This window comes from Gymnoscopelus microlampas (genome assembly GCF_963454915.1).
Source record: "Gymnoscopelus microlampas genome assembly, chromosome: 6".
NCBI lineage: Eukaryota > Metazoa > Chordata > Actinopteri > Myctophiformes > Myctophidae > Gymnoscopelus > Gymnoscopelus microlampas.
In genome coordinates, this window is record NC_139943.1 from 13,866,656 (window position 1) to 13,878,920 (window position 12,265).

At 39.0% G+C, this 12,265-nt stretch overlaps 1 protein-coding gene across 1 annotated transcript in view; it reads left to right on the forward strand.

Annotated features, from left to right (window-relative positions):
* The window catches only part of LOC311047275 (neural-cadherin-like), a gene marked incomplete at both ends in the record, with an annotated part of 231,151 nt that overhangs the window by 121,119 nt on the left and 97,767 nt on the right, over positions 1-12,265 (forward strand). The gene's annotated exons all lie outside the window — the stretch shown is intronic.

A 12,265-nucleotide genomic window follows, 5' to 3' on the forward strand; every position in this document is an offset into this window, starting at 1 on the left:
GGCCCAGCGACACCCTTAGTCAAGATGAACGTGGAAAAGGATTTAAATTAGAATAATAATATATATACTGTAATAATAAAAGCCTAATACAATTCACAACACCTAAGTGCGTCAGATCGGTTTCCTAGTGATAAGATTAGAATATACAGTAGCAGGATATTATTGCATGGTCTATACCAATGGTTCCCAAACCTTTTAGCTTGAGACCCAAAAGAGAAATTTGATGTCTCCCTCGGACCCAAACTAGTGGGGTGATGTATTCCTTTAAAGGAAAGGAGTCACTGAAATAGTTAGGGTCATCGTCCTTGGAGAATTAATGTGCTCAGTAAGTTTCATGGCAATCTACCCATTCAATTTTGAGATATCATATCTAGTGTGCAATAGAAAGTTTTGGCTTAGTGGTGACGCTAGAGAAAAGGCAGGCAATAGGTGTCATCCCCTCCATGCAGCATGAATGTGCTCAGCGAGTTACATGGCAATCTGCATGTTAGAGCAGGGGCGCAGCCATGGGTGGGCCACATAGAAAGCTGGCCCACCCAATCAATTTTATTAATTTTTTTATAATTCCTTTTTTGATTAAAAAAAAATGGTAAAATCAGGCAAAAATAAGAATTAAATAACATAACCCTAACCTAACCCTAACCCTAACCCTAAAACCGAAATAAATTAACAAAAAACGCCCCAAAACGCCCCAAATCCGCCCAATAACCGCACATTTGCGTGCCCACCCACCCCCCGCTCCTGCCTAGGCCCAGCCCATACTAGCGTTCTGGCTGCGCCACTGTGTTAGAGAGATAGCATGTGTACAAGTGGAAATGTTGGCCTAAGGGTAGAACTAGAGCAGTGGTTCCCAACCTTTTTGCCGCAGGCTATGAAACAGCCGAAGTTTAATAAATAGATGGGAAGGAAAAGTAACGTTTGCGAGACCTTTTGATGATTGGCCGATTGACAGCACGTGACCTCGTCTGCTGGAAACCTTGTCCGTTGGAACAAGGCTGCAGCCAGCGGGCGGAACAGAAATCGATAGGTCACCATATTCTGCGCAACACTTGGGTCCTCTAAAAAGCTCAGCTCGGATCAAGAACCTGACACACGCTCAAACAAACCGTTCAGAGCATTTCTATAGGGAAAATCCCTTCATTGCTCAGTCCCAGTCACTGGAGGAAGTGGGGAGAATGGAGTCTGTGTTAATCTCGTGGGATAGTGGAGATACTTTGCTAAATCCACATTTCTGCCACTATTTTCTGTCTCTCGAAGAGTTCGTCCAGCCTTGTTTCCCCTTCCTCAGTTGTACAATGGGGGCGGCAGTGGCTCAGGGGTAGAGTGGCCGGTAGAGTGGCCGGATAACAACCGCAAGGTTACCAGTTCAATCCCGGGCGAGTTAGCGTGGAAGTGTCCTTGAGCAAGACGCTGAACCCCTAATTTCTCCCGATGAGCAGGTTGGTGCCTTGCATGGTTTCCTCCTCCATCGGTGTATGAATGTGTGTGTGAATGGGTGAATGTAATGCACAATATATGTAAAGGGCTTTGGATAAAAGCGCTATATAAATGCACCATTCAATACATACAATGGCGTCTTGTAAACACTCTACTCCAGCCTCAGAGCACTCCACGGAGGAACACTGCACAACGAATATTTACTCTAGTTTGCTGATAAAATAATGTGGCATCAACTGGTCGTCTTGAATTCGTCGTGTAAAGAATGGGGAAACAATACACACATGCAGAGCCTGGAATAGGCTACAGACTGATTTGTTCCATTCCGCAGATTTTCCTCTACATGTGTTCACATACTGCATAGATAAGGCAGAGAAGACTGTGGCATATGATTCATTCAGATCATTTCTCTTTTCCTTACATCTGATAAAATCTGAGACCCCCCGCACGTGCACACACGCAGTTATGTTTTTCACACATGTGAACCAATTAAGCCCTATATATACTTCTTGTACGATGAACAGCGGAAATATCTCGTCCACAAGCTCACAACTCATCACATCCCGGGAGGTTGGACCAATATTACATGAAAACATACAGGCAGACAGCGGATGAAAGCGACATTTTGTGCAACATATTTAAAATGTTTGACGACCTGCTTCAAACAGACATGGTCTGACGCACACAATACCCCCCACACATGATCTCTGGGGGCCAGATAGTCATAGGGATAAGATGTTATACTAATTAAAATCTACAAAGAATCAGAATCAGCTTTGTTGTAACAGCACAGGTTTACAGGTGTAAAACCGTGGGTGAAATCCTTTTTTGTGCCAGCTCCATCATTAGCTAAAGTTTTCAAATAATTGTAGTGGAGCAAAAAGTACAATATTTTCCCCTGGGGTGAACAGTAGTGATGTAGAAGTGATGTAGAAGTACTGAAGTGCAGTACTTAAATGGACTTTACAGTACATTCCACCACTGCCATGTTGACTCATATGAGGCTCATATGAGGATGTGTGATTGTCACACCTGTAGAGAGACGGTACTTAGCGCTCCCCCCAGGGTCTGGCAAGACAAAATCTTTGCTGTTGGGTAGAAATCTTGGATCTCCATAGTTAAATTTGTTATGTTTTTTTCGTAAAGTAATGCCCTACTTCATCATGCAAGAGTGTCACAGACAAGTTGTGAAAATTGCAGTTCTAGAAGCTCACAACACGTCGCGTTGTGAGCTTATAGATTGGCTATTTACCCTATTTTAAAATGTTTTTAATATAATTGTAAAAAAGGAATGGTTTTGGACATACAAGGTTTCCACCTGACAGCAACGAAATGCAATCCCTTTGATCACAGCTTGTCAGCCAGATGTGATGCTGCGTTCACAATAGCAACGTGTGGGAGTGACGAGCGAGGAAAAATATAAGGGAAAATATAATGGCTTGGGTTATAAAGAACAGGGAGCTGGCTGACAGTTACATTACAAGCAGGAATTGTGTGGAGAAATAAAGGGACTGGAAATGGTAAAACAAAAACATGTGATTGATTGATGCTTCACTGCATCATTGGAGCGCTGAAAAAAGTTGAAGCCAGCTCAACTTTGTTTGTGGCTTTTGTAGCTTGGGTTCCATTGAAAATGGCTCAGTCCCAGCAGGACAACCAGACAGTCCACGAAGGCCAACAAACTTTACCCCTGTATCAAACACGCAGTGACCCAATTAGTATGCAGTGGTAACCAAACTTTTCAAGCCCATGAGCACTTTTTATTGCAATATGTAAGCCGAGATCTATTTTTTTTGGTTAGTTCTTTTTTTTTCTTCCATAAAACTAATTAAAACATGCAGATTTTGTCTTGTCAATTGTAAAGACCATTTGTTGTGTTTGTTGCTGAGCTGTTTGTGTTTGTATTTTTATTTGTTTTTTGAACTCAATAAATATTTGAGAAAAAAATGCAGGGACAAACTGCATACACAAAAAGGCATACACATGACCATATATTGTATTTTTACATATCTGTCAAAAGATACTTTGGACAGATTGAACAATCCTCATGTCAACACCTATAGGTTATGTAAACACCTCCTGCACTTAAACTGACAGCTGTTCTATGACAATACTGAGGAAATTAATCCTTTCCTGGAAAGGGTTTGATACAAAACCAACTACTTGACTCGTGTCTTGTACCTCCACAAATCTACAGTCAAATTCTGATGTCAATTTGTTTTGGCACGTAATTCTTTGAGATGAAAAGCAGTTTTGTCTGTGAGCTTTTGTGACAACCTGCTACTGTCACTGCTGGTGTGTACTGTATGCAGTACACACCAGCAGTGTCTAATTTTAATTTCTCAGTATAACATTTATAGTTTGGTAAATAGCCTACATCGAACATCAATGGAAGCTATTCAACAAACTAACCTTGTTTGTTTGCATGATTACTACATTCACTCTTCACTATTTTGCTTCAAAGTACATTGTAACATCTGTGTTAAAAAAGTCCTAAACAAAGAAAGGCAGAATGATTGAACGGGTGAATCAATGAATGAATCGATACATAAAGTCAGCCATTCAGTCACTGTGAATGGAGCCGCTCCAGGGACTTCAAACAGATTAGAATCTATGTTTTCGGAATTCAGTCTTTGGAAAAGAGTTGTACTTGCTCCAAAATACTAATAGGAATGTCCTCAGAAAGTAAAACAGTCAATAATCCAACTGCCAGAATAAAAAATAAATAGGCAGGTGTTGAACAAGGCACAAGGCACACAATTTGCAATTTAAGCATTTAACAGATGCTCTTACCCAGAGTGACTAAATGTAAGATCAGAGTAAACACCACGAACACTACTCAACAAACAACAGGGTAAATGGTCACGTAAGTAGAGTGCAAAGAAAACAACGAAGTGCTACAAAGTAATTTGGATACCAGGTACTGTAAGCATAAAACCCAGCGGTGGGTGGGTGGGTGTGTGTGTGTGTGTGTGTGTGTGTGTGTGTGTGTGTGTGTGTGTGTGTGTGAGAGAGAGACAGAGACGGAGACAGAGAGTTACGTTACTCTCATAGACTTGAGTTGTAAATGGAGAATTTTCATATAATATTCAATATTCAATAATGTATTGCTAAAACCAACTCACTTTATTCCGAATTTGGTTCTGTGTGAACAATAGTTCCAAACACTACTGAATAGTTACACACACTACTGCATAGTTACACACACTACTGTATACACAGACAACTGTATAGTTTCAAAACTACTGTATAGTTCCAAACATTTTGTACAGTATACTTTCAAACATGACTGTATAGTTCTAAACATTACTGTATAGTTTCAAACACTACTGTATAGTTCCAAACATTATGTATACTTTCAAACACTACTGTATAGTTCCAAACATTATATATACTTTCAAACATGACTGTATAGTTCCAAACATTACTGTATAGTTTCAAACACGACTGTATAGTTCCAAGAATTATTGTATAATTCCAAACACTACTGTATAGTTTCAAACATGAACGTATAGTTCCAAACACTACTGTATAGTTTCAAACATGACCGTTTAGTTCCAAACATTACTGTATATTTTCAAACATGACTGTATAGTTCCAAAAAATATTGTATAATTCCAAACACTACTGTATAGTTTCAAACATGACCGTATAGTTCCAAATACTACTGTATAGTTTCAAACATGACCGTTTAGTTCCAAACATTATTGTATATCGTAGTTAAAACCTCTACTGTTTAGTTACAATAACTACTGTATACTGTAGTTCCAAACATTATTGTATATTGTAGTTAAAACCTCTACTGTTTAGTTACAAGAACTACTTTATACTGTAGTTCCAAACATTGAATCGTCAGTGAGTGTTGATGAAGCACACTTGATACATGCATCGAAATAACATGTGGACAAGCAGACAGTATGTCTATCTTGTAACCAAGTATCCAACATACTTCTCATAGTATAACGAGCATCTATTGAAAATAGATGACAATAAGTGATACAAGGAATCAGTGTTGATTTCGTTGACTAAAACTATGACGAACATCGTCGACAACCTTTTTTCACTGACAAAAACTAAATAAAAACAAAATAAAAACTAAGCTACGTTTGACTACATTTAAGACTAAATATATTGACAATTTCATCAACAAATAAAAAATAGACTTAAATGTCAGGGATCTGTATGCAGGACTAGTGGAGAAGAGATCCAGTAGAACTAAAAGACAAGTAATTTTATGCTTGGTTGCGCTTCAGTGTTGTGCTCTGAAAATAGACGATCTACAAGCTCACAACGTGTCGCGCTGCGACGCGTTGTGAGCTTGTTGATCGGCATGCAACCAAGTGTAAAATCAGCCATTACGACGCCATCAAGTCACCGCCAAAATACATTTTAGTCGACTAAATCAACTGTAGATTTAGTCGACTATAATCTTATGACATTTAGTCCACTAAAACTAGACAAAGTCTAAAACATTTCAGATGACTAAAATATGACTAAAACTAAACTCGAAATTTGCTGTCAAAATCAACACTGGTCGGAAATGGTGCGTTTTCACTCAGACTGCAGTGGTTTGAATAGGATGCAGGCAGCAACCAGAAGTCAGTGAAGATGGGAACACAAAAGGGGGGAGATGTGAAAATGTAGGAAGACCAAAAAGATAAGCTGCATGGGCAGACTGCTGGCTGAGAAAGTGTCTGACCCTCTGGATGTTGTCAAGTGTAAATCTACAGGGTTGAGTGATCGCTGCAATGTATGTAGGACAGCTGACTGTCCAGGACCACTCCCAGGCAGTTGTACTTTTTTTTATTAAGTAAGTAGGTCGGAGAGGCTTATTGTTGGTATCAGCTGAGAACGCAGGAGTCTATTCCCCCGGGAGATGGATTGCTGAAGTGTGTAATAGATATTTTAGAATGCCAAATGCATGTATTATTGGGTACTTGTTGGCCTTCCATTCAATATCATTGAATGTCTAGTCAGCAAGCTTTCTCGCCAATGAGACTAATTGTAACTTGACGGCAGCTGTTATTAATCTTAATAGCTGAACGGATGCTTACTGGTACCCTTTGTCAGCATAATCTGTCTATTCATATGCCATATATGGAAGACTTCTGTAACTATTTGTGTGTCCTTTATCTTTAGCACATATCCTGGTAAGACCATTTAGAATAGCATCTCTGGTAGAATGGACTATAAGAACTGTCTTAGATTGGTGCTCAGGGGGCTTGTGCCCAGAGGGGCTGCCGGAACAGCCCAGGAGGCCTGTTCCTTATGATCTGTATGCTGTTACTCTGCCTGAATCTTACTGATAAATGGTCAACACTTCACCCTGACTGGATATTGATATTTTCCATTATAGGTGGAGCGCAACACCTATCATTAGCTCCCAGTACTTTGACTTACTCATACACTGAGTTGTTCTCGGTGCCCGAGATCGAACGCATGACCTCTTGGTCCAAAGGCGAGTGCTCTACCGACTGAGCTATTCGGACACCACTAGGACACCTGCATTGTGTGTTTAGAAAACTAACAAAACTAACTTCCCACAAAGTGAACATTTTAGCTTGTACAGTAGATAGGCTATCTTCACTATCACTGAGCCTTTTGAATCTCTTCCCTGACTACCCCATACAATAAGTAAAACTGACACGAACACTAAAACTAATAAAAAATAAAATAAATAAAAAACTAACACATTTGAAAAAATTTAAACAAAACTAGCAAAACGAAAGTAAAAACAAAAAAAAAAAAAAAAAAAAATACAAATGAAAAATTCTAAACCATAATAACCTTGCTCTCAGGTTCTTGCAGAGCAAACAGGGCGTTGTCGATAGAAATGGAAAGTCTTGCAGATGGCAAGACTTTCCAGAGAAGAAGAGAAGCTCAGATGAAAAGGATGCAGAATGGCACCACTGCGCCTTATAGAGCTTTAGAACGCCTTGCCTAGCGTGATCTAATATGAGAGTGACGACACTAGCGTTGACTCCCATTGTAAGAATGGAATGCGGAAATGCTCTCAATGAGGAAGTTCCAATGTTTGGAACTTCCTCATTGAGATCAAAGCGTGACAGAACTCTCTTTTCACTAACTCTGGCCTTGCCCAATGGATAAGACAGACTGACCACATTAACCCATTAAGACCTGAGGCTGATTCTGCAAATGCCTTCTAAATCAGTAGTTCTCAAACTTCTTCGTATTTCTAAATTATTTGAAACATTTTCAAAAATATCAGATGTACAAGCTAAAATCTGAAATTACACGGATTCTTTCCTGGTTTTAATGGAGTAAGACATGCTCACGAATCGAGGACATTGTGTTGTGTACAGTATGCAGACATTGTTTTTGTATTTGTCTGGTATATAATGAAGTGAACCACTTTCTAAATGGTTTGAGCTTCTGGATTCTTGGTATATGAACTAAATGTTCACAAATCTGTGATTAAACCATAGGCCTACCCGGCCAAAACAACTACATAATGCATTTAATAAAAAATGGGATCAAACCCCACTGAAATATAACGTTTTACTGATAAAGTTGTTTCCACATGCTACTGTCACTGCTTGTGTTCCACACGATTAATCATGATCCCCTTGATCAAAATAGAATCAGATCATGGGCGCAAAATCCATTAGTTGAGATTTGCGCCCTTGAATCAGATATACAGAGATGCACTCCAATCCTTTCATGAGTCTCACAAATGATTGAATCTGTGAAAATGAACATTCTCCCGTCCCAAGACTCGTTTCTTTCTTTGTTTTTGTTTCAAGCTCTCCTCGCAGAAATCCCAGAACAATTCTCTGAGTGGGACATAATTATTTCCAGGTTCATTTGGCAAGGGAAAAAACCCAGATGTATAACCTTGCAACTCCCAAAGGAGGAAGGCGCAAGGCGGTATGGATCAGAGCCCTGCACGGGACTGTTTTCTTGGTCCTATTCCCGCTGGATTTCGGACCGTTCCCACCCACTATGACCACCCGCTCTGGCCCGCAGCAAAGTTTAAGTACCATCTGGTCCTGAAGTATTTCCATTGGGACCCAGATACTAACAGAAACTCAGAATGACAGAAAGAGAGAGGTGGCCATTACAGCACAGTTGACTGTTGGTTATTATACATTTCTATACCTACCTGTCATTAACAATGTTTGTTGTAATGTAAATTACATCCTTGTTGAATGTAAATTACATTCTCCACCTCTGCTTTTAGACATAAGATAAATGTGTGGTGATGACGATGATGACGATGATGATGATGATAGTAATAATAATTGCTCTAGTATGGATGTACCACATTACTCCTACTTGGCTCAAATTGAATGAAAATGAAATGACTATAAATTACAAGACAAACAAATTATTAAATTATTAGGTCCTGTCAATTGGATCCTTGATTTAACACAAAGGGATAACATTTGACTAAATAACAGATACAGGACAATTAATAGATGTCCAAACTTTTAAATAAAAGTATGCTCTAGAAAAGCATGAGGTATATCTACAATTATTCTGACCAAGTTATTAAAAAAATACCCACTAGCTATGGATGACCCAGTGCTGAAAGATGTTTTAGGAGCCCAATTTGTCAGAGTTAAACAGGGCTATTGTTTCCAAACTGTATAAGGGCTGCATGACAAAAGAAATCTCACTCCACAGAGTATGTTAAAAAATAAATGGGAAAACAAAGGTAACTTTGAGACTTCAAAGGAGGAATTAGAACCTTGTGACTTTTAATTGAAGTTCACCACTGCACATTCACAGAGAGAATTTGGATGGAATTGTCAAATTAGATTGTTTTGTATGACTCCAAAGCAGAAAGCATACTTTACATGTGATGATGCAAAGTGCTGGAGTGTGTGGGAGCCAGGATGCATTCTGGATGCTCCACCCCCCCTGCACACCATTATTGTATTAAGCTGTCAACCCCCATTTGAAAAGATTAGGTGCCAGGGACCCCCATTGGACAATATCATAGTTGTTTACATAATTTAACAACTGTCTATATATAGTCCTTCTTATACAGTACATTCTCTCAATGGATTACCTTCTAGCGGGTGAAATTACAGTAAAATGAACCACTTTCAACCTGGCGACCCTATTTTGTGCATGTCACAGGCAAACAATAAAAGAAAAATAACGAAAACAGATCATCTGCAATTAGATTAGATGTCCTTTAGTATCCACAAGGGAAAATCCTTTTGCTCGGGTCAATGCGCACATTCAAGACAAGACAATACAAGACAAGACAATATACACCACAATTAAAACACACAGCAAAGCACTTCAATTCTATAAAAGGTTCTAAATTTAAAAGGGTCTTTAAAAGAAAGCAAATCTCCTCTCCACACTTGTGGAACGCTCATAATGTGTTTGTGTATGCTTTCATGTGTATGTGACTTATCCAGGCGCCTGCTTTCGTGCGTGTTTATGTGTGTGTGCTAGGCCTGATCTCGATTATTCGAATAGTCGACTAATCATTCAAGGGGGGGCTGAGTAGACTGCCAATCTCTTAGTCGAATTATGAAAAAAAAAAAAAAAAAAATTTGGCCAATCAGATTCGACTATAGAAATCCTTAGTCGGGGACAGGCCTAGTCGTGTGTGCATATTCATGGGGGGTGGGGGGCATTAGCAAGCAAGTCCAGTTCGACCAGGTGAGGTGGATCAGGTATTAGGGGGTCTGTGTTTATTAACCCATTAAAACCGAGAATGCATCTGTGTCATTTTAAGATTTCTTTGGCACAGAGTGCCGCGTGCCGCACTACAACATTTGTAAAATATTGTGTTCAAGGGACCTCCAAAAGCAAAGATTTGAGTTACAAATCTTCGCTTTAAAAAAATATATATTCAAAGATTTGCACAAATTTTAGATAAAAAGAAAATAGCAGATCTACAAGCTCATAGCTGCCCTTTGCCTTCTTGAATAGAGGGGCACCATACTGCATCTCAATGTCACAATGTGACGCACCGCCGATGCATTGTGAGCTTTTAGATCATCTATTTTAACTAGCTTTGAAATATGGCTTAAGAGTGTTCCTATTGCTGGGGACCCCCTGGAACCCCCTAAAGGACCCCTTGGGGTCCCCGGACCCCACTTTAAGAAGCACTGATTTAATGAATTGACTTGACATTTGGAGCATAACAAAGTTCTTCCTCACACTTCTTCTAGAAGTCTATTATTATCCAGAAGCTATTATTAGATCTCACTGCTTTAATCTACAATGCCCAGTTATAAGACATTTCTGGTCAGAGTTACACAGATCATTGGAAGGCATATTTAATCTGACAATACCTTTCCTGTTTTGTACGTTTATTTTAGGGAAAGTTGACTTTCATCAAGGGCACAAATACTTGGTGTACTACTGATGACATATCACTTTGAAATTGACTACAAATGAAATTGGAATTCTTATGTACAACAGTCACGGCCACCCATTCGGGAGTGAACAAATTAATAGAATCCTTGTTGTTGTGCTGTTGTTTTTTTAATAATTTGATAAACAGTTCTACTTGTTCTAAAAGTTGCTTGGTCTCCTAAGACATTTGTGTCTAAAAATGTGGATAGCGTAACTTAGGATTGTCTCTCAGCATGCCGATGTACATCATTGTTTACATTCCTCCTTTCACATTCTAAATAGCTATACTGTAGAATCTTTTATAGGACGCGTATGGTTAAAACAGGATAAGAAGGGAAGGGTTTGAAGTTTTCTAATGCTCTCTGCTATCTCTTTATAGTTCTTCTCAACTATCCTCTAAATAAATAATTGCAAAAAGAAAAGAAATACAGCATAGTTTTTTATTTGATTTATTATTGCATGTTGCGCTACAGTAATAGAATTGTTAGATGCAATTATTTGCTTGGGTAGAATATCGCAGTTGCTAGATGAAAGGTTAAGTCGCAGTAATTGAATGCTGATATTAACAGTTTGCAAAGAGTATTAGTATGAGTCACATTAGGCTTTAGATGAGTGCGTGACTGGAGTTTTAATATCAAGTTTCTTTTAAGAAAACTTAAAAGAGGTAAAGAAATAACACAGACGAATGTTGTGAATGCTAGATGTTCTACTTCCCCTGAATCCAGATCAAAATACTGTTTCTCGATAAAAGCAAATGTCCCAGCGGTTCTATTATATAACAATAACAAAGCAGTCTTCCTCAGGTCAGGCATTGCAAAAATATGCCTGTATTGCTGTACAGTATGACAAATATGTCTTCATAAACTCAAGACCACACTTTTATTGTTGTTATCCAGAGGAAAGAGAAGGGTGTGCGCCCCTTCAATGGGAATACCTTTGTTTTGGAACACTTACGAGCAAGCATTGTCCCCCGTATGTCAGGGATGGTGGGAGCGCACCTCTTGCTCCCCTCCACCCAATGTCCCTCGTATGTTAGGGATTGGAGGAGCGCTTGTTTTGCTCCCCTCAACATCTCATGTATGTCAGGGATGGGGTAGCACATTTCCGGTCAGAGTTACACAGATCATTGGAAGGCATATTTAATATGACAATACCTTTCCTGTTTTGCACGTTTATTTTAGGGAAAGTCGATTTTCATCAAGGGCACCTCAACAAATATTTGGTGTACTGATGATTTATCACTTTGAAATTGACTACAAATTAAATTGGATTTCTTATGTACAACAGTCACGGCCACCCATTAGGGAGTGAACAAATTAACAGAGTCCTTGTTGTTGTGCTGTTGCTTTTTTTTTATAATTTGTTTTATTTGTTGTTTTATATTTAACATTTCTACCTTCCAAAGAAAAGGTTGCTTGGTCTCCTAAGAAATTTGTGTCTTAAAATGTGGATAGCGTAACTTAGGATTGTCGCTTACTCCACT